Genomic DNA, 19,786 nt, shown 5'->3' on the forward strand with positions numbered 1-19,786 from the left:
GGTAGGTTCTACGGGGCCTCCTACCTGCTTCTGGCAAACAACCCATCTACTGGGAGGACAGTGAAGTTCAGTTGGCAGCCCTCGCTGGAAGCTGGTGAAACTCCTTGGAGGGTGGGTGCCACTGAGGGTCCCACACACATTTGGTGGCAGAAGACCCAGAAAGAGTGAAGATGTGTTCCTTCTGCTGAACCTTACTGTTGCTGTCCTGCATTCTGCCAACAAAACATCACACAGCACCCGCCGACCAGGAAGAAGTGTACCAGAGTCCTCTGGGCAAAGTGTGGATTTGGAGTTGAGAGGCCATAAGTCAGTACAGTAACTGGCAGTCAACTCCTTCAGCTTCATCACTTCCACATGCATCCTTTTCTACACATAGGAACTTTTGTACATCACAGAACCAAAAACCTCTGTTTTTCAGAGATGTGGAGAAGTTCTCAACCCCTGCCCCCAAATGAGGAGACACACAATTTGAACAGTCATTTATTTCCTAAGTTCACTGTATTCCTTATTTTCCAAATTCAGTCACAGTCCCATTGGGTGAAGGGAAGAAAAGGAAAATGTTTAATATACATGAACACATTCACACACATAGCATACAAAGAGAAAAGAGAAACGATGCAGTTCTCATTTCTGTAATTGATGAAGAGGTTGTCAGTCATACCTCTGGCTGCCTTCTTTTACTGCCTGTTGCATGCTCAAATTGCCTTTAGAAGATCAGGGTTGTCTACCCGATAGAGTGACCAAACCTTCATTTCTATGATTCGGAGTTCTCGATAATACCGTCTTTAAAAAATTGATTCTTGCACTTTTCCTTCAGCTTCACTGTTGCTGCCTCCGGAGGATTCTTTGCATCCCGGACGTAGTTCTCCTTGCTTCCACTATTTGTAGCACCCCAATTTTCCCTTGGTAAACAGAATCATTCCAGCCAGTAGGATTACTACCCACCCCTGCTGTTGATTGAGTGGCATAAGGAGTTCAAAGTGGCCTTCTCACCCTACAGTTCACTGGAACAATTCTTAAGTCCCTTGGTGGAAGCCTTGCCTTCTTGAGAACTTAGACTTCCAAATCAGCAGTGCTCAAGTTGCTGGGAAGGGAAGCAAAAAATCTGCAAAAGGATTGTTATGTATATCATGAGAAGAGCTGCTTTTATTAATTCCCAGATCTGTGTCTTATGGCTCTGGGGGAGATAGCACCATATAAAATCTTAGCGTGAGAGCATATACTTGATTCTTTCAGAGTATTATCTCCCAGTTGGGGCTATAAGTGAGTTGTCAGTAAGCTGTTCAACATTTCAGTCAGTCCAGTTGCTTCTGAGCAGTGGTATATGTGATGAAAATCATGTATAATCAGTTGGGCATAAGTCCATTGCTGTAGTTTATTTGCTATAAAATCAGAAGCAGTGTTGTGTGGAATATCATGATGTTGGTTCATGAATGGTGGTTCTGATGGAGGTGCTGTGGGCAGGAAGAGCAATCCATATCCAGAGTATATGTTTAGTATAGTGAAGACAAATCTCCATCCCTTCCATAACAGAAGAGGTTCAAGGGAAACTTCTAGCAGGTGGCTGGCTGGTTCCCCCTGGTAAATGGGTTCCCCTGGTAAATCAGGGGCTCAGGGTTGATCTCTGCTGTTGGCTGATTAGAAAACTGGGAGTATTGGTAGACGGGTCAACCTTAGCAAGGAGAGATCTGTGTTGTTGAGTCTTTTTAGAGCCTCTATCCCTGACACATTAACCAGTAAGCTCATGGTGTCTTTAAGTCACCCTGAAATAGCTAGGGAAAGAGTAGGACTGACATCATCCAGCGTGATTTTAAAGAATTTCTGTCGTAGATGCCCTTGGGTGAGAACTGACATGAGACACAAATTTCTTCACGCTAAACCCATTCTGAGAAGTCTATGCCTATACTTTTCCCCTTTCTTTGTTGAAACTCAAGCAAGTCTTTGGCCACTAGACCTAGGGCTTTTCTTATTGAATCCTATTTTCAGGTCACCATTGCATCCTTTGTGCCATTTATGGTAAATGTGTCCCCATGGTCATTGGTGGGCAATTGCCACCTTATGACTTCTGTTCCTCTGTAATCCTGTCATCCCCTTGAAATCAGGAGTCTCCTATCAATGAAACTCCCTTCATGGTCATACTTGGTCTGCACGTGACCCTTTTCAAGGATACAGGTGCTCCACCCAATTATATATTTATTATAATGCTTAATGAAGGGAGTATATTCTGAACCTTGGAGAATATAATTGGTGTGGTGCAGGTCCTAAGTAATAAATCTTCTTTAACGTTCCTATCTCCCTATGCTTTTGTAGTCCCTACCATTTCACCTCATTAAATGTAGACCATCGTTGGGACCAACTTTCAGCCAGCCAACCACATAAATTGTTAGAGCCACTGGTAGCTCTTTAGGCTAAAACATTAAATTCAGAATCTCTAGTAAATACACACATATCAACAAATGTGGCCCAGTCTAATGTTGTGTTTCATCCTCCTTATTCTAACACCCTTAGAATCTACTCCCCCATAGACTTCCCAGGTGTATGCCAATAATTTAGCAAAATCTTAAAATCCTTTTGGGGAGTGAGCTCTTTCCTTCTATATTAGACCATGTGCCTGATTCCCTGGAGCATGCTGAGAATTAGCCCTAGTTTTGAGTAGAGTGACGTGGTTGAGTTCTGGTGAGTCTTCAGGAGGATGAGCATCCCCACACAAGTCCTCTTCCCCAGGTGATGCTATCATAGGCTTTTCAAGCCAAGAGAAGCTGATGTCCTCAGACAAAAGAGGGCAAGCTACTCCCATGGACAGGAAAGACTCAGGGTGACTTGACCTTTTAGAATTAACTTTCATTTCAGTATAACCAGTTGTTGTCTTTCCATATTTTAGGCCTTCATTTCTTCTAAATCACTGCCTTCATTTTCACATAAGAGACTGGGCAAGATTGTGAATTCAACTCCTGTTGAAAATTCAGCAACCCATGCTTAGATTTTATGTTTGATTTTTAGCAGTTTCTCCCCTGTGGCTACAATAACCGAGAGAATGCAAACATCTCTGGACTTTTGGATGCCATATAGTTAGTTAAATAATACTTAATCTGGCCATTAGGATGTCTCATGTTATGAAATAGTGGTTGGGATATTTTCTGAGGACCACAGGACCCATGAAAGATAAAATAGAACTACAGTCAGTCCTATCACTAACCTGCTCAGCTTTGCTTTTAATATCTTTGTGTTTTTTATCTGCAAAATCATAAACTTTTCCTCCTGACCTTCAAGAAGTGAGCATTGCGAGTGGATAACATTTGTAGGTTCTAGGTTTCTTCACAATGCACCAGTTTCATAATGCAATAAAAGTAGATAAGGTCAGTGAAATAAAGACCATAAATGTCTGTCTGCTTAGTTGAAAAACATTTTATGAAGATTAAATGTTTCCTTAAGAGTGGGTATGTCTCAGTCAACAAATACTGATGTTCTCCCTATCATCCATCAACATTTCTTGTATCAGTCTCCATAATCTTCATGTGGGAACAATGGCTGTGAGGCCTGCGTCTACCTAGTCTCTCATTTCCCATTTGGAGTCCAAATTCCAGGGAATGTTGATGATGTTGAAGATGACTCGTGCTAATATGACACATGTCCTAAGCAGTTCTTTAAGAATGACTGTTTAGCCAAGTGGTCCTAGTCCTGGATCCTGGGCCGTTGGCCTCATGGGTTGCTGCCCAGTCACCCTGGGTGCCTGTGTGCATGGCTTGTCTTACTCTGGTCATGCTGTTCTTTGGGGGGTTGTGTCAGTACAGTTTCCTGCTTCTCTGAAGTGCTGAGGGTCCAGAATCTCTGCACAGAGGCTGGCTGTAGCCACTGTCTTTCTAGGGAGCCCTTTTCTTAGGACACCCTGGGCTCCACGCTCTGCTCTGTTTTTGTCTAGGGAAGTCCTTTCTGTCTTCTGGAGTGATAGATAGGCTGAGGTGGGAAATTCTCCTTTTTGCTTTGTCTCAGACACTTTGTAAATACCTCACTTTGTTTTCCCAGGCTTAACTCACACACCCCCTCAGAAATCAAGGTCAGGAAATTTCACAGGCTTTCTCTGCTTTCTGCCTCAGTTTACCCCTGCTCTAAGATAGTGGACGAGAAAACTGACATTCTACTTGTAAAGTGGGAGGTATAATAAAAAAATGAATAAAATTATATAATATCTCATAACTCTTTTTCTACCATTTCATAATAAATATTGATAGATCCTACTTGAAAGTTCACAAAATACTTAAACTCTGGCAATTATAAATTATAGATTATGTAATATATTACATCTGTTATAAATGTCATTGTGGCCTAAATATACATTGAAACTATTTCCTTTTAAGCACTTTCTCTTGAACTTTCAACATCTGAATTGGATTCAGAATACAGAACAAGCACATCTCTGAGATGTGTCAGACGTGCTAGATTTCTTTCTTGGCTCCCATGGAAAAAGTAAACACAATATAAAACACCCATTAAATTTTAGAGGTTAAGAATGTCTTTTATGTAAGTTATGCTAAAAAGAATTCCCAAGATCTGTAAATTTGTAGATTACAAGTGAGTTATGGCCATAATTTCCACACAAAGGTGAAGGACTTTTTTAAGTAACCACAATTTCCTTTCAAGTCTAACTTTTCAAGTAATTTATTTGAAAAAACTGAAATGTCATACAGCACGTTTCAGAACCTGCACAATTCTTTTAATTTCTTGCAATTGGTCTGGTTTGATTACCGCATGTGGATTTGGAGGACAGGTCAAGAATGTAAGAAATGCTAAAACAGGAGGAAGTGAAGTGAACTTGTGAACATGGCTTTTTCCATGAAAAGAAAGATGGTAGGTTGTTCTGTTGAGAATTACACAATGTGAGAAGCAGAGCAGCCCTTCATACCCGTGAAATAGAGTTTTCCTGGTCCTTCTTCTCCATCATTACTTGACCCCAGTTCTTCAAAAAGAAAAAAACCCCAAAAAACAACTTCCTGCCTCCTTGTATAGAATAATTTTTTAGTTATATTTATCAAATCTTTAAGTATAGGTGTGATAAGCAGGAGAAATAACTTATTTGTGGCATGAAATGATGGGAACATAAGTTTGCTTTCTTTTTTTTTCTTTATCCTTGAGGGTCACTAGAGGGACTTAGATGGAACTCTGAGTTGCCCTTTCTCCAGGAGAGAATGAGTTGACTGTTGTTTCATAGACCTGTGTTCCTGGGGCTGTTGCCTGGAACTGATGCTGAAGTAAGACTGTAAAGTTGAAGGGTTGAGGTGGAACCACAGAGGCTGTAGCAGTGCTGAGCATGGGGCCTGCTGAAGAGACACTGTGACTTTTGGTGGCAGGGCAGACTCCCGTGGCAGGCTGGATCCTGTGAATGACATGGAAGCCCAGCATGGTGTGAGCCATTGGGGTTCGACAAGACACTTCTAGGTTCTGTCATTAAGACAGACAGAGGATCAGAGCAGAGCCCCTTCTTTAGCATTCCTACATTGGTGGATGGGGAATATAGCATCCTGAAAATGATGGAGATTGGATTTCCTGGGCCAAGGCTAGTTAGAATTAAATTAGGAAACTAAAGGAGCATTACAATTCTTGGACCTGGGGGCTGTGGAACAGATCCAGAGTCAGAGTCAATATATTCGTTTCAAAAACATAAGTAGTAAAGGGGCACCTAGGTGGCTCAGTTGGTTGAGTGTCTGACTCTTGATTTTGGCTTAGGTTATTGTTGTGAGATTGTGTCTCATGTTGGGCTCTGTGTAGAGTGAGGAGTATGCTGGGGATTCTCTCTCTCTCTCAAATAAATAAATAAATCTTTAAAAAAATTCCACAAAACATAAGTAGAAGTTTCTGCCTTCTCCCTTCTACTTGGCATATATAGCCAAGGCAAGGCCATTTTAGTTTCTTTCTCAGACCAGTAAGTTCAGTTTTGTCAAGAGCTGGGAAAAGCCAACAATTTAACAAATGTTGACTTGCTAAGTACCCTGTTAGTCAGGTAGGTACTACCCACTAGGTACTGTGAATATCGGGGAAAAAATGTGATAGCTTCCTTTGAGGAAGCAGGAAGAATCCACAGCAGTTATAAGTTATAAAGAATTAATGATGTCCATATAAAGTTTGTATGCTGTATGTGGCTGAGGCTGGGAGGTTGACCTCAAAAAAGCATTAGAATTACAGTAATTAACCTCCAGCCATGTTTTATGGGGGAGAAAGTGATGTGTTTAGGCCCAAGGAATTGGAAGACAGTGGATAGAAATCTTATTTCTGTTTATTCACACTGTTAGTTCCTCATTATAGAGCATTCATGTGAGAAGCCGTTGAGTAGATCAGGAATTAGCAAGATTACTTATTGTGAATATCTGGAGACTTAGGTAAGGTTGATATACTTAAGCTCATAAAATTTGCTAATTTGTTACTCAGGAGGAAACCAGAAGATCCTAACTTTAAGAATTATAAACTACTATAGGAAGAAAGTGAAATCGGGAATCCTGAGGGTTCTCTTGAAGAAATTGAACCCAGAGTCAACTGATAATAGTTGAGAGCATTAATGAGCTCTGTGCTAGAGAAACAAATGAGTATCAGCCTTTACAAGGAAGATGGTAGGAAATAGTCCTTTGATAATCTTCAAGTGGGAAAAATAAAGGCAACATCCCATGCTGTTCTTAAAGCCACTTTGTCAAACCTTATTCCCCCCACTAGATTAAAATTACAAACTTATAAAAATGCCAAAGAGACTTTTTTTTTTTTTAAGTTTTGTTAATGAATGGATTCCTTTTGATAGAAGTCCAGGCAGAACCAGAGATAATCAGAGAGACCTAATGGACCAGATGGGAATCAGAGACCATAGTTTTTAGTTTTTAAGACTTAGGTAGGAATATCATTCCAACACCAAGAGAACAAGATAAAAGTGTGGGGCTCTGTGCAGTGCATTCCACAGCAGAAGCTAGAACTCTGTAAAGCCTAGGATAAGTAGCTTGTAGCAGAGCATCAAGGCAGGAAAGATCCCTGTCTTGCTGGAGGGAGACACTGCTCTGGTCCTGGTACCACACTGATCACTGTTAGAACTTGGGCAAATGACTTCACTTTCTTGGCCCAAGTCCTAAGACTTTAAAACTCAAGAGCAGGCACGTATGAATATGGTACCAGGTAGCCTTTGTCTTATACTAAACTGCTTGTATAATTTATGCTTAGTTGTCTCCTGTCCAGAGGTTTGCATAGCCACTAAGAAGGAATCAGTTGAGAGCCAAAAGGGGGAATTTGAAGGATTCTAAGCTATAGGATTTTGTCTTTATTGTGTGACAATTCAGCCAGAAGACAAAGAAGCTTTATCTTCTTTCAAGTGTATGTGTAGCTGTGGGGTGCTGGGGAGAGGGGGATGTCCCAGGAAACCAGGAGAGGGAGTTATTAGCATAACTAAGCCAACTAAAGAGACTAAGAAGCATGAATAAGGAAGGACAAAGGCTATTTTTCTGTCATATTCACGTACATGGTTTTGCTCTGAAGAAAATTCAAGCCTTTCAAACAAAGAATGTGTGGTCACTGCAGATGAAGTCACACAGAAGCAAAATGCAACTTTCTGTCCCAGCTACGTTGTCCCTGTTGAGGTCAGAGGAGAACCAGAGGGAATGGTGGGCTGAGACCCAGATAAGTGAAAGTTGAAGATTTTCAGAAAGGGAGTGACCAGTCCTGTTACGTACTCCTGGCATGATTAGTGGCTGACCACCGGATCACACAACATGGAGACATTGTCCCCATGATAGAAACTTTTTCTCTGGTTGGGATGGGTTCAAAAGAGAACAGATGGGGAAGTAAACATACCAAGTGAAGACAACTCTCTGAAGTTTGCTGACTGTTATTATGCCGGGGGAATGTCAATGGAACATTTTATGACCAGGGAACAGCCTTCTTTGAGATCCGGGTGTCATTGCTTTGGAAGTCATGGAGAGTCCAGGTCATTTGTGATTTAATCATTCAAGATGGTGCCTTCCTAGAAAGTTGACTTTCCTCACAGTTTTTCTTATTTGAATGTCCTTTTGGACAAAAACGCATCATGGACTACAAGTGCAAAGCTAATGACATCTCCTTCCCATATGAACTTGAGTTTTACATTTATTGATTATAAAAAAAGAGAGCTGGTTGGCTTGATTTGGTGCTGGGCAGGATCCCAGAGAGAGACTTGCTGCTGTAGAACCTCTTCCCCCTTGACTTTCTCCTATTAGTTTCCTGAGAGTTTCACGGAGTGTCTGGTAACAGCTTTGGCTTCCTCCCCTGCCATGTGGTGACCCCGGTCTTGGAACACATTGGCTCCCTGGGTGGGGGATGGGGGGCGGGAGGGATGAAATCACGGTTGTGCTTAAGTGTCCCCTTTTCCTGAGAGGACTTTCACAGCAAGGGAGCCTGTATTTTTAGAATTAGCATGTTCTGTTTCAGTTTTGTGAACATTCATTTTAAACCTACTATATTTAGTAAAGGTTTAATTATCCACGTAGGGAAACTAGTTTCAAGCTGTCCCTTTCCATTCCTTGCTCATCAAAACAGCCCCCTACAGCTGAGATTGGCAATTTCACCTACACCTGGTGAGGGCGATGGACGGGAAAAATGTCACTGTGGGATGTGGGTGTGAGCAGAGCAGCAGGGGAAGCCCCTCTCGGCATCTCCCAGCCCTGCGCCAGTCCCTCCTCTCTCATTGCATCCTCACGGCTGTGGCACACCCTCTCTGGCCTGGGGCTGGGGACAGCGGCTGTGTGTTCCACTGCCAGCGAAGTGTCTTCCCTTCCCACATGAAAATCATGATTAGATTTTTTTCCAAAATGACACTCAGGATACAGGATCTCTTTGGGCCATTTATAAGCACATACGATGTTGGGAAGCTGTGCACAAAATAATGACATTTCTTACATTTTTCAGAGATCCCATTCATTCCTTTGTTTCCTCACTCACTTCTGGCAGGCCCTTCTCTTCTCCAAAGTTGGAGTGCTGAGTTGGGGAGTAGCAGGTGGGTACGGGCATAGATGCGTTTGATCCATGGAGGCCTCTGGTGGGAGATGGGGCAAGGGCCCACTGACACTAAAGATGCTCTAGGACATAAATGTAAGATGGTAAATGCTCACTTAGTCATTCAGCAAATATTTATTGACTGGTTGCAGGAGAGCCATGGAGCCTGGAGCAGGTTTAGTGGGAGAAATACAGATGGATATGTTTTTTTAAACATATTCTAATAAATGTAAAATTACAGAGTGAGAGCTCAGAAGAGAAGAAATGTGGGCCTATGTAACCAAGGAGCCTCAGGTGTTTGGGTCTTTGGAGGGAAGGGATGCTAGTGCTGAGATCTCCAGTGGTGCTCCCCCCACTGACTGTGATTATGAGTCACCTAGGAAGCTTGCTAAAATGCAGATTCCTCTTCTGAGTCTGGGGTCTGAGGTAGGGCCCGAGGCTCTGCATGTCTAACCAGCTCCCATCTCTGCTGATACTACCGGTGCGTGGCTCACGTTTTGAGTACCAAGGACTTGGAAGGGTGGGATACAGCAAAGCACTCAGTGTTTGGGGAAACGAGTTTAACAGGGAGGGACCAATATATATACACAGTCTGAACATTGGTTCTTCTCATCCCCTACTGAGGCACTGGCAAAGTAACTGTTCCCTGCCTTCCATAATCAGTTCTCAGGATAAGTGTCCTCCTGCCAACACATTTCTCCCCTTTGAAGTTACTCTGTGTTCATTTTAAACTTTACCTTTGGTAAACACTGGGGCTTTCATTTAAAAGGACATACTGAAGATACTTTTCCATTGCTTCTTCGAATTAGCCAGACAGAGAAAAGAAGGGCAGAAATACGTCACCTTTGATCAAACTGAGGACTGACCCCCTCCAAAAGATAATCTACTGGGAGAGCTGACAATACAGTAGAGATCAAATATGGCTGCAGGAAGACTCCCAGTGGGAGTGTTTGCAGATGTGAGTCTCAGACACGGTTGGCAGGAAAGCATTTTCTTACATAGATGGAACTCTGAGGGTCAAAGCCAATTATCTTGGCTTTGGAATCATACGAATGACTGCTGTTTGTGTTGGTGGAGGAGAACCAGATCTCTGGGCCCTGTTTCATTACACAAAGAAATGGGAAAAGCAGAGTCGAATTAAAACATGTAGAAATGCCATTTTTGTCTATCTCATGAGAGAGTGGGCAAGAGGCTGAACTATGTCCTGCTCTCTAGCTGCCCATATTTGTTGGCTGGAGAGAGAGGTAAAAGCTAAAATAAGTTGCATGTGCAGCCTTATCATAACGAGCTTCTCCCTAAACTCTAGAAAATGCCTGCTAGCCTGGAAGTGTTCACACCCTTCCCAACATGAACCAGTTCCAAAGTCCAGGAAGGATGCATGTAATTGAGAAATGAACACACAAAGGCAAACAGAACAGATTTTATGTAAAAATAGTATAAGACAAAAGGAGGGGAGGGGACGATGGATATATATGGCAGAAGGGGATCCTCACAAGAGCAAGTAACGATCAAGATGTTGAAAATTATGACTAAATACAAGGCTACGAGCTAAGACAACTTAACTCTACAACTGAAAGAAGAGCAATTGAGACCTTGCAGAAAGTAATAGTGACATGGCAGGTGGAGATGAAACGACTTGCAGAATTCAGGAAGGAAGCAGAAGAGAAAAACAAAGCCGTCTTTAAAATGCAAGGATACTGGAATAAACACAGAGGAGGATAGACAGTGCTGAGGTCAGTGATGGATAAATGAACAGGGTTAAGAAAAGCAAGCAAAAATCAACTAGAAATGAACGAACTTAGAACGGATTAAAGAAAATATGAAAGATATGGAGGGGAAAAGAAAGGCAATGTATACATTATTGGTATCCTTTAAGAAGAAGCCTGGAGATAATAGTAAAGTGCTTTTAGGAAGTAAAATACGACTTGAATCTTCAAATGAAAAGGTTGCACTGTGATTTGGGAAAACCTGGTACACAATGAACAACACTGGCAGGTTTCCAAGTATTTCCAAATACTGGCCCTCAAAGACAAAGAAAAAGTCATTTAGACAGCAAAAAGCAAACTGCTAAAAGGTGTGGGGAGGTGGGAATCGCACTGGCATTTTAACAAAACAGATCACACAGTGGAATATCAAAAGCAAGAGAAGGGAATCACAACATAAAATATGAGTACCAGCGTGTGTTACTTACCCAGACTCTTAGCTTATTGCAGAGGGTAACCCGGACCCAGTGTCTGCTCCTGTCACCTGTGCCTGCTAAGCAATAGCCGCCATGCGTGAGTGCATCTCCCACCCACGTTGACGAGGCTGCTGTGCAGATCAGCAATGCCTGCTGGGAACTCTATTGCCTGGACCATGGCAGCCAGCTCAACAGTCAGATGCCAAGTGACAAGACCACTGGGGGAGGAGATGACTCCAGCACCTCCTTCAGTGAGACAGGGTCTGGCAGGCTTTGTCCCCAGGGCACTGTTGGTAAATCTGGAACCCACTGTTACTGATAAATTTCACACTGGCACCTACTGCCAGCTCTTTTACTCTGAGCTTCTCATCATAGGCAAGGAAGATACTGCCAATAACTGTGCCCGAGGGTGTCACATGGTTGGCAAGGAGACGATTGACTTTGTCTTGGATTGAATTTTGGAAACAGGTTGACCAGTGCACAGATCTTCAGAGCTTCTTGGTTTTCCACAGCTTTGAAGGTGGAACCTCTGTGCTGGTGGAACTTCTCTTGACCAATTATGGCAAGGTGTCCAAGTTGGAGTTCTCATGTATGCAACCCGTCAAATTTCCACAGTTGGAATTGAGCCCCTACACCTCCATCCTCACTACCCACACCACCCTGAAGCTGTGATTGTGCCTTCACAGTGGACAATGAGGTCATCTCTGAAGTCTGTCATAGAAACCTCTGTATGGAACGCCCGGCCTGCTCTAACCTTAACCGCCTTGTTAGCCAGATCGTGTTTTCCCTCACTGTTTCCCTCACTTGTGATGGAACCCTGAATGCTGATCTGACAGAATTTCAGACCAACCTGTTGCCCTATCTCTATACCCACTTTCCTCTGGCCACATAGGTCTATCATCTCTGCTGAGAGAGCCTACCATGAACCACTTTCTGTAGCACAGATGACAAATGTGTGCTTTGAGCCAGTCAACTAGATGGTGAAATGGGACTCCCACCATGGTAAATACATGGCTTACTGCCAATTGTACTGTTGTGACGTGGTTCCCAAAGATGTCAATTCTGCCATTGCCACCATCAGGACCAAGCACAGCATCCAGTTTGTGGACTGGCACTCCACTGGTTTCAAAGTGGGCATTAATTACTAGCCTCCCATATGGTGCCTGGTGGAGACCTGGCCAAAGTACAGAGTTGTGTGCATGCTGGGCAACTCCACAGCCATTGCTGAGGCTTTGTCTTTCCTGGGCCACAAGTTTGACCTGTTGTATGCTGAGTGTGCCTTTGTTCACTAGTATGTAGATGAGGAAATGGAGGAAGGAAAGTTGACTCAAGCCCGTGAGGACATGGTAGCACTTAAGAAGGATTATGAGGAGATTGGTATGGATTCTGTTGAAGGAGAGGGTGAAGAAGAAGGAGAGGAATACTAATTACCATTCCTTTCAGCATGTTACCCTCACAACTTTAGCTTCGACATTAGCTGACAGGGATTCAAGCTTTCTGGTTAGATTGTCTTCATTTTAACTGTGATCATGTCTTACTTTTCCATGGGTACCTGTAAGATTTTGCCATCATGTTTCAAAGTAAGGCTTTAAGAAAGAAAAAAAAAATGAGTATCCAAATTTGACCAAACATATGACCATAAAAATAAATGTTAATTGTTCTACTCACCTATTAAGAGATGCACAGTTACAGAGAGAGTGGAATCCAGTTACAAGTGATACAGGAGATGTGGGTAAAACAATGAAGCCCATGAAGGCTGAAGGTGAGAGTTGGGCAGACATTGCTGTAGCGTGAATCCCACCCACCCCCCCACAAATTCAAATGTTGAAGACTTAATCTCTCTATGTGGTTATATATTGCAGATAGGGCTTGTAAAGAGTGATTAAGGTCAAATGTGTTCCAAAGAGTGGGGCCCTGATCTGATAGAGCTAGTGCCCTGACAAGAAGAGAAAGAGACACTGAAACATTGTCTTTGCCGTGTGAAGACACAGAAGGTGGTAGTCCCCAAGCCAGGAAATGAGATCTTACCAGAATGTGGCTATTTGGCACTCTCTCTTGGATTTTCTAGCCTCCACAGTTGTGAGAAAATACATTTTTATTTTTAGAGTCACCCAGTCTATGGTATTTCTTAGGGCAGCCCAAACCAATGAACAGAGATAAAAAAGCAAATGCCAATAGAGCAAGAGAGAGGAAGAGAGAAAGCAGCGATCATAACTATATGGTTGTATTCAGAATAAAAAGTATTAAATTAGGTAAAAAGGGCAGTTGATAATGGTAAATCATGATGCAATTTAATGTGATAAAAGAGTTGTCATGGAAACCACAGTGCCAAAGTTAAAGGAAACAGGAATAGACAGAAATGTTTTAATAATAGAAAACTTTAATTCTTGGGGCGCCTGGGTGGCTCAGTGGGTTAAGCCTCTGCCTTTGGCTTGGGTCATGATCCCAGAGTCCAGGGATCGAGCCCCACGTCGGGCTCTCCGCTCAGCAGGGAGCCTGCTTCCTCCTCTCTCTCTGCCTGCCTCTCTGCCTACTTGTAATCTCTGCCTGTCAAATAAATAAATAAAAAAATCTTAAAAAAAAAAAAAGAAAAGAAAACTTTAATTCTTACCTTTTAACTACTGGCAGAGAAAGTACAAAAAAAAGCAAGTAAGAATATGGACTTTTGAATGACATAATGAATAAGCTAGCTTTTACAGATACACATTAAGGCATGTACTCAGAAAACACTGTGCTGTGCTTTCATGTATCATTGAAGAAGTCATGCAAATTATATATCAAGCTGTAAAGAAAATTGCAATCAATTCTTCCAAGTAGAAATAGGCAACATTTTCTGACAATGCAATGAAATAAAAAATTAATAATAAAAACAGAAGAAAAAAAAACACCTTACCTTTTGGAAACAAAAGAACACTGTTTAAATTCTTAAAACTGAAATTGCAGAATATTTAGAAAAACAAAACAAAACAAAACAAAAATTAAAACAACATACTGGAGACTGAGATCTCGGTAAAGCAGCATTTAGAGTAAAATTCATAGCATTAAATATTTAAAAATTAAGAATCAAAGTAAGTGAATTTTAAACATCAAATACCATAATTTATAAAATAATGTACATTGGAGAAAACAGAATAAAACATTAATAAAAATAGAAGCAAAAGTTAATGAATTAAAAGAATTTTTAAAATGGCAAAACCAAGTCTCCAAGTTGCAACTGAATAAAATATTAAAACTGTTGGCTATTCTCATTTTTTTGAAATTAAAAAAATTAATTTTACTTTCAGTATGGTTACATACATTGTTACAGTTTCAAGTGTACAATATAATGAATCAACAATTCCATATATTACTCAATGTTCATCAGGATGAGTGTACTCTTAATCCATATCATCTGTTTTATCCATTCCCCATCTATTTGCCCTCTAGTTACCATCAGTTTCTTCTCTGTAGTTAGGAATCTATTCTTTGGTCCCTTTCCCCCTCTTTGTTCATTCTCTTTCTTAGAGTGACATGTGAGTAATGTCACGTGGTATTAATATTTCTCTGACTTATTTTGCTTAGCCTCATACTCACTGGCTCCATCCAGGTAATTGAAAATGACAAGATTTCATTCTTTTTTATGGCTGAGTAATATCCCATTGTATATATATTCCTTATCCATTCATTGTTCAATGGACACTTGGGTTCTTTCCACAATTTGGCTATTGTAAATGATGCTAAAGTAAACAGAGGGGTGTGCATATTCTTTTGAACTAGTGTTTTTGTATTCTCTGGGTTGTAGGAAAATATATTGAACATAAATTTGCTGTATTAATGACATATGTATTAGTGTGGCATTAATTATATTCACAGTGTTATACAATGATCATCACTATTTTCAAGATATTTTCACCACCCTAAACAGAAACTCTGTACCCATTAAGCAATAGCTCCCCATTCTCCCTCCTCCCAGCTCATGGTAAATGCTAATATTGTTTTTCTCCATGAATTTGCATATTCTAGGTATTTCATCTAAGTGGAATCATACAAGATCTATCCTTTTTTTGTCTGGCTTATATCATTTAGCATTATGTCCTCAAGGTTCATCCATTCCATAACATAGATCAGATCTCCATGCCTTTCTATGTCTGAACAATATTCCTTGTATGTATAATCACATTTGTTTATGTACTCATCTGTTGGTGGATGTTTGAAATGCTTCTACCTTTTGGCTACTGTGAATAGTGTTGCAGCATTCATTAATTTTTGCCAGGGAAAAAGCAGAAACGGGTGAAATTAAAAAAAAAAAGAATCGAGAAATAATCTCAGAAATTAAAGAAACTGATAGGACATGTTTTTGGTCAACTACCCAAATAAAATTTTAAAAACTTTGTTAATGGGATATGGGAGTGGCTCAGTGGGTGGGGCCTTCAGCTTGGGTCATGATCTCAGGGTCCTGGGATCAAGCCCCACATCAGGCTCTCTGCTCAGCGGGAAGACTCCTTCTCCGCCCCCCCCACCTGCCTCTCTGCCTACTTGTGATCTCTGTCTGTGAAGTAAATAAATAAAATATTGAAAAAAAAAACGTTGATAAAAATATTTATTTCAAGAAAAGATAAAGTTCTAAGGTTGGCCCCAGAAGGGTCTGAAAGCTTAAAAAGATGAATTATACTAGACAAAAAAAAGAGAAGTTGGGGGGAACTGGCTCTCTCCCCACCTATGAGGTGCAAATATTTTCCCAAGGAAGCTCTTTTGATCTTTTTGTTATAATTTTTTAATTTCTTAATTAACACATAATGTATTATTAGCCCCAGGGGTATGGGTCTGTGAGTCACCAGTTTTACAGACTTCACAGCACTCACCATAGCACATACCCTCTCCAATGTCCATAACACAACCGCCTTCTCCCTCCCCCGCTCCCCCTGGCAACCCTCAGTTTGTTTTGTGAGATTAAGAGTCTCTTATGGTTTGTCTCCCTCCCAATCCCATCTTGTATCATTTATTCCTTTCCTATCCCCCAAACCCCCCACGTTGCCTCTCAACTTCCTCCTATCAGGGAGATCATATGATAATTGTCTTTCTCTGATTGACTTATTTTGCTAAGCATAATACCCTCTAGTTCCATCCACATCATTGCAAATGGGAAGATTTCATTTCTTTTGATGGCTGCATAGTATTCTATTGTGTATATATACCACATCTTCTTTGTCTATTCATCTGTCGGTGGACATCTAGATTCTTTCCATAGTTTGACTATTGTGGACATTGCTGCTATAAACATTTGGGTGCCTGTGCCCCATCGGATGACTACATTTATATCTTTAGGGTAAATACCTTGTAGTGTGATTGCTGTGTTGTAGGGTAGCTCTATTTTCAACTTTTTGAGGAACCTCCATGCTGTTTTCCAAAGTGGTTATACCAGCTTGCATTCCCACCAACAGTATCAGAGGGTTTCTCTTTTTCCACATCTTCACCAACACCTGTCATTTCCTGATTTGTTAATTTTAGCCATTCTGACTAGTGTGAGGTGGTATCTCATTGTGGTTTTGATTTGTATTTCCCTGATGCCGAGTGATGTGGAGCACTTTTTCATGTGGCCATCTGGATGTCTTCTTTGCAGAAATGTCTGTTCATGTCCTCTGCCCATTTCTTGATTGGATTATTTGTTCTTTGGCTATTGAGTTTGCTAAGCTCTTTATAGATTTTGGATACTAGCCCTTTATTTAATATGTCATTTGCAAATATCTTCTCCCATTCTGTCAGTTGTCTTTTGGTTTTGTTAACTGTTTCCTTTGCTGTGCAAAGGATTTTGATCTTGATGAAGTACCAATAGTTCATTTTTGCCCTTGCTTCCCTTGCCTTTGGCGATGTTCCTAGGAAGAAGTTTCTGCGGCTGAGGTTGAAGAGGTTGCTGCCTGTGTTCTCCTCAAGGATTTTGATGGATTCCTATCTCACACTGAGGTTCTTCATCCATTTTTGAGTGTATTTTTGTGTGTGATGCAAAGGAATGGTCCAGTTTCATTTTTCTGCATGTGGCTGTCCAATTTTCCCAACACCATTTGTTGAAGAGACTGTCTTTTTTCCATTGGACATTCTTTCCTGCTTTGTTGAAGATTAGCTAACCATAGAGTTGAGGGTCTATTTCTGGGCTCTCTGTTCTGTTCCACTGATCTATGTGTCTGTTTTTGTGTCAGTACCATATTGTCTTGAAGATGACAGCTTTGTAATAGAACTTGAAGTCTGGAATTGTAATGCCACCAACTTTGGCTTTCTTTTTCAACATTCCTCTGCCTATTTGAGGTCTTTTCTGGTTCCATATAAATTTTAGGATTATTTGTTCCATTTCTTTGAAAAAAATTGATGGTATTTTGCATTAAATGTGTAGATTGCTTTAGGTAGCATAGACATTTTCACAATATTTGTTCTTCCAATCCATGAGCATGGAACATTTTTCCATTTTTTTTGTGTCTTCCTCAATTTCTTTCATAAGTACTTTATAATTTTCTGAGTATAGATTCTTTACCTCTTTGGTTAGGTTTTTTCCTAGGTATCTTATGGTTTTGGGTGCAGTTGTAAATGGGATTGACTTCTTAATTTCTCTTTCTTCTTTTTTGCTGTTGGTGCATAGAAATGCAACTGATTTCTGTGCATTGATTTTATATCCTGCCACTTTACAAAATTCCTGTATGAGTTCTAGCAGTTTTGGAGTGGAGTCTTTTGGGTTTTCCACATAAAGTATCCTATCATCTGTGAAGAGTGACAGTTTGACTTCTTCTTCCTGGATTTGGATGCCTTTAATTTCTTTTTGTTGTCTGATTGTTGAAGCTAGGACTTCTAGTACTATGTTGAATAACGGTGGTGATAGTCGACATCCTGCTGTGTTTCTGACCTTAGGGGAAAAGCTCTCAGTTTTTCCCCATTGAAAATGATATTCGTTGTGGGTTTTTTATAGATGGCTTTTATGGTATTGAGGTGTATGTATCCTCTATCCCTACATTGTGAAGAGTTTTGATCAAGAAAGAATGCTGTACTTTGGCAAATGGTTTTTCAGCATCTATTGAGAGTATCATATGGTTCTTGTTCTTTCTTTTATTAATGCATTGAATGACATTGATTGATTTGTGGGTGTTGAACCAACCTTGGAGCCCAGGAATAAATCCCACTTGGCTGTGGTGAATAATCTTTTTAATGTACAGTTGATCCTACTTGCTAGTATTTTGGTGAGAATTTTCGCATCTGTGTTCATCAAGGATATTAGTCTATAATTCTTTTTTTTTTTTTAAGATTTTATTTATTTATTTGACAGACAGAGATCACAAGTAGGCAGAGAGGCAGTCAGAGTCACAGAGAGGAAGAGAGCAGGCTCCCCACTGAGCAGGGAGCCCAACTCAGGGCTTGATCCCAGGACCCTGGGATCATGACCTGAGCCAAAGGCAGAGGCTTTAACTCACTAAGCCACCCAGAGGCCAGTGTAATTCTTTTTTTTTTTTTTTTTTTTTTTTTCTGATGGGATCTTTGTCTGGTTTTGGGATCAAGGTAATGCTGGCCTCATAAAATGGGTTTGGAAACTTTCCTTCCATTTCTACTTTTTGGAATAGTTTCAGGAAAATAGGAATTAATTCTTCTGTAAGTGTTTGGTAGAATTCCCCTGGGAAGCCATCTGGCCCTGGGCTCTAGTTTTTTGGGAGATTTTTGATGACTGCTTCAATCTACTTACTGGTTATGGGTTTGTTCAGGTTTTCTATTTCTTCTTGGTTCAGTTGTGGTAGTTTATATGTCTCTAGGAATGCATCCATTTCTTCCAAATTGTCAAATTTGCTGGGATAGAGTTTCTCATAATACGTTCTTATAATTGTTTGTATTTCTTTGTGTTGGAGCCCTTTTGATTTTAATCAGTTGATCACTCCATTGGTTTTCAAGCTTTTCTAGATCAAGAAAAGCCACTGTTTTTTTATGAGGTAAAGATGATATGAGTGCCAAAATCTGCCATGAAACAACAATAGAAAGGAAAAAAAACTGTAGACTGATGTCTCTTGAGACTATTAATGTAAAGGTCTTTGGTAAAATATCAGCAAACAAACAAGACATGACAAGATCCAGAGTGACAATGAAAGAATAATTAAACATGACCATGTGAGGTTGATTTCAGGAAAGGCAAGCTAGTTTAGTATTTGGGAAACTTATGAATGGAATTCACTACAATAGTGTATTAAAATAGCAAAAGCAAAGCCAGGCACGCAACATCCATGGCTGCTGAAAATGTTGTAAAAGTAAAATCCAATATTGATTATGGAAAAGCACCTCATAAAATAGAACTAATTTTATGTTGCCTTAATATAACATATTTATCTTACCTCAAAAATCAGCTCATGCCTCAAGGGAAAATGATAGAAACATTCCCATTAAATCAGGACAAAGATGTCACTACCATCACATTTTGAACACTGATCATGAGATATTTGCCAGCATTTTAGATAAAAGAAATATGAGATATATAAATTAGAGAAGAGGAGGTATAATAACCACATTTTCAAATAATATGACTGTACCTAGAAAACAAAACTCACTGAAAGATCACTGCCAGCAGCAATCAGCAGAGAATGGAATAGTGTGGGTTGATTTAAAAAAATATAT

At 40.5% G+C, this 19,786-nt stretch overlaps 1 pseudogene across 1 annotated transcript; it reads left to right on the forward strand.

The window, feature by feature from the left end:
- The first annotated feature begins 11,349 nt into the window (after positions 1 to 11,349).
- On the forward strand, positions 11,350 to 12,611 carry LOC309860931 (tubulin alpha-1B chain pseudogene; annotated as a pseudogene). The gene is made up of 2 exons: positions 11,350 to 11,592; positions 11,642 to 12,611. The product of its transcript is annotated as a tubulin alpha-1B chain pseudogene (transcript).
- The last annotated feature ends 7,175 nt before the right edge of the window (positions 12,612 to 19,786 follow it).

Source organism: Mustela nivalis, assembly GCF_964662115.1.
Source record: "Mustela nivalis genome assembly, chromosome: 3".
Lineage (NCBI taxonomy): Eukaryota > Metazoa > Chordata > Mammalia > Carnivora > Mustelidae > Mustela > Mustela nivalis.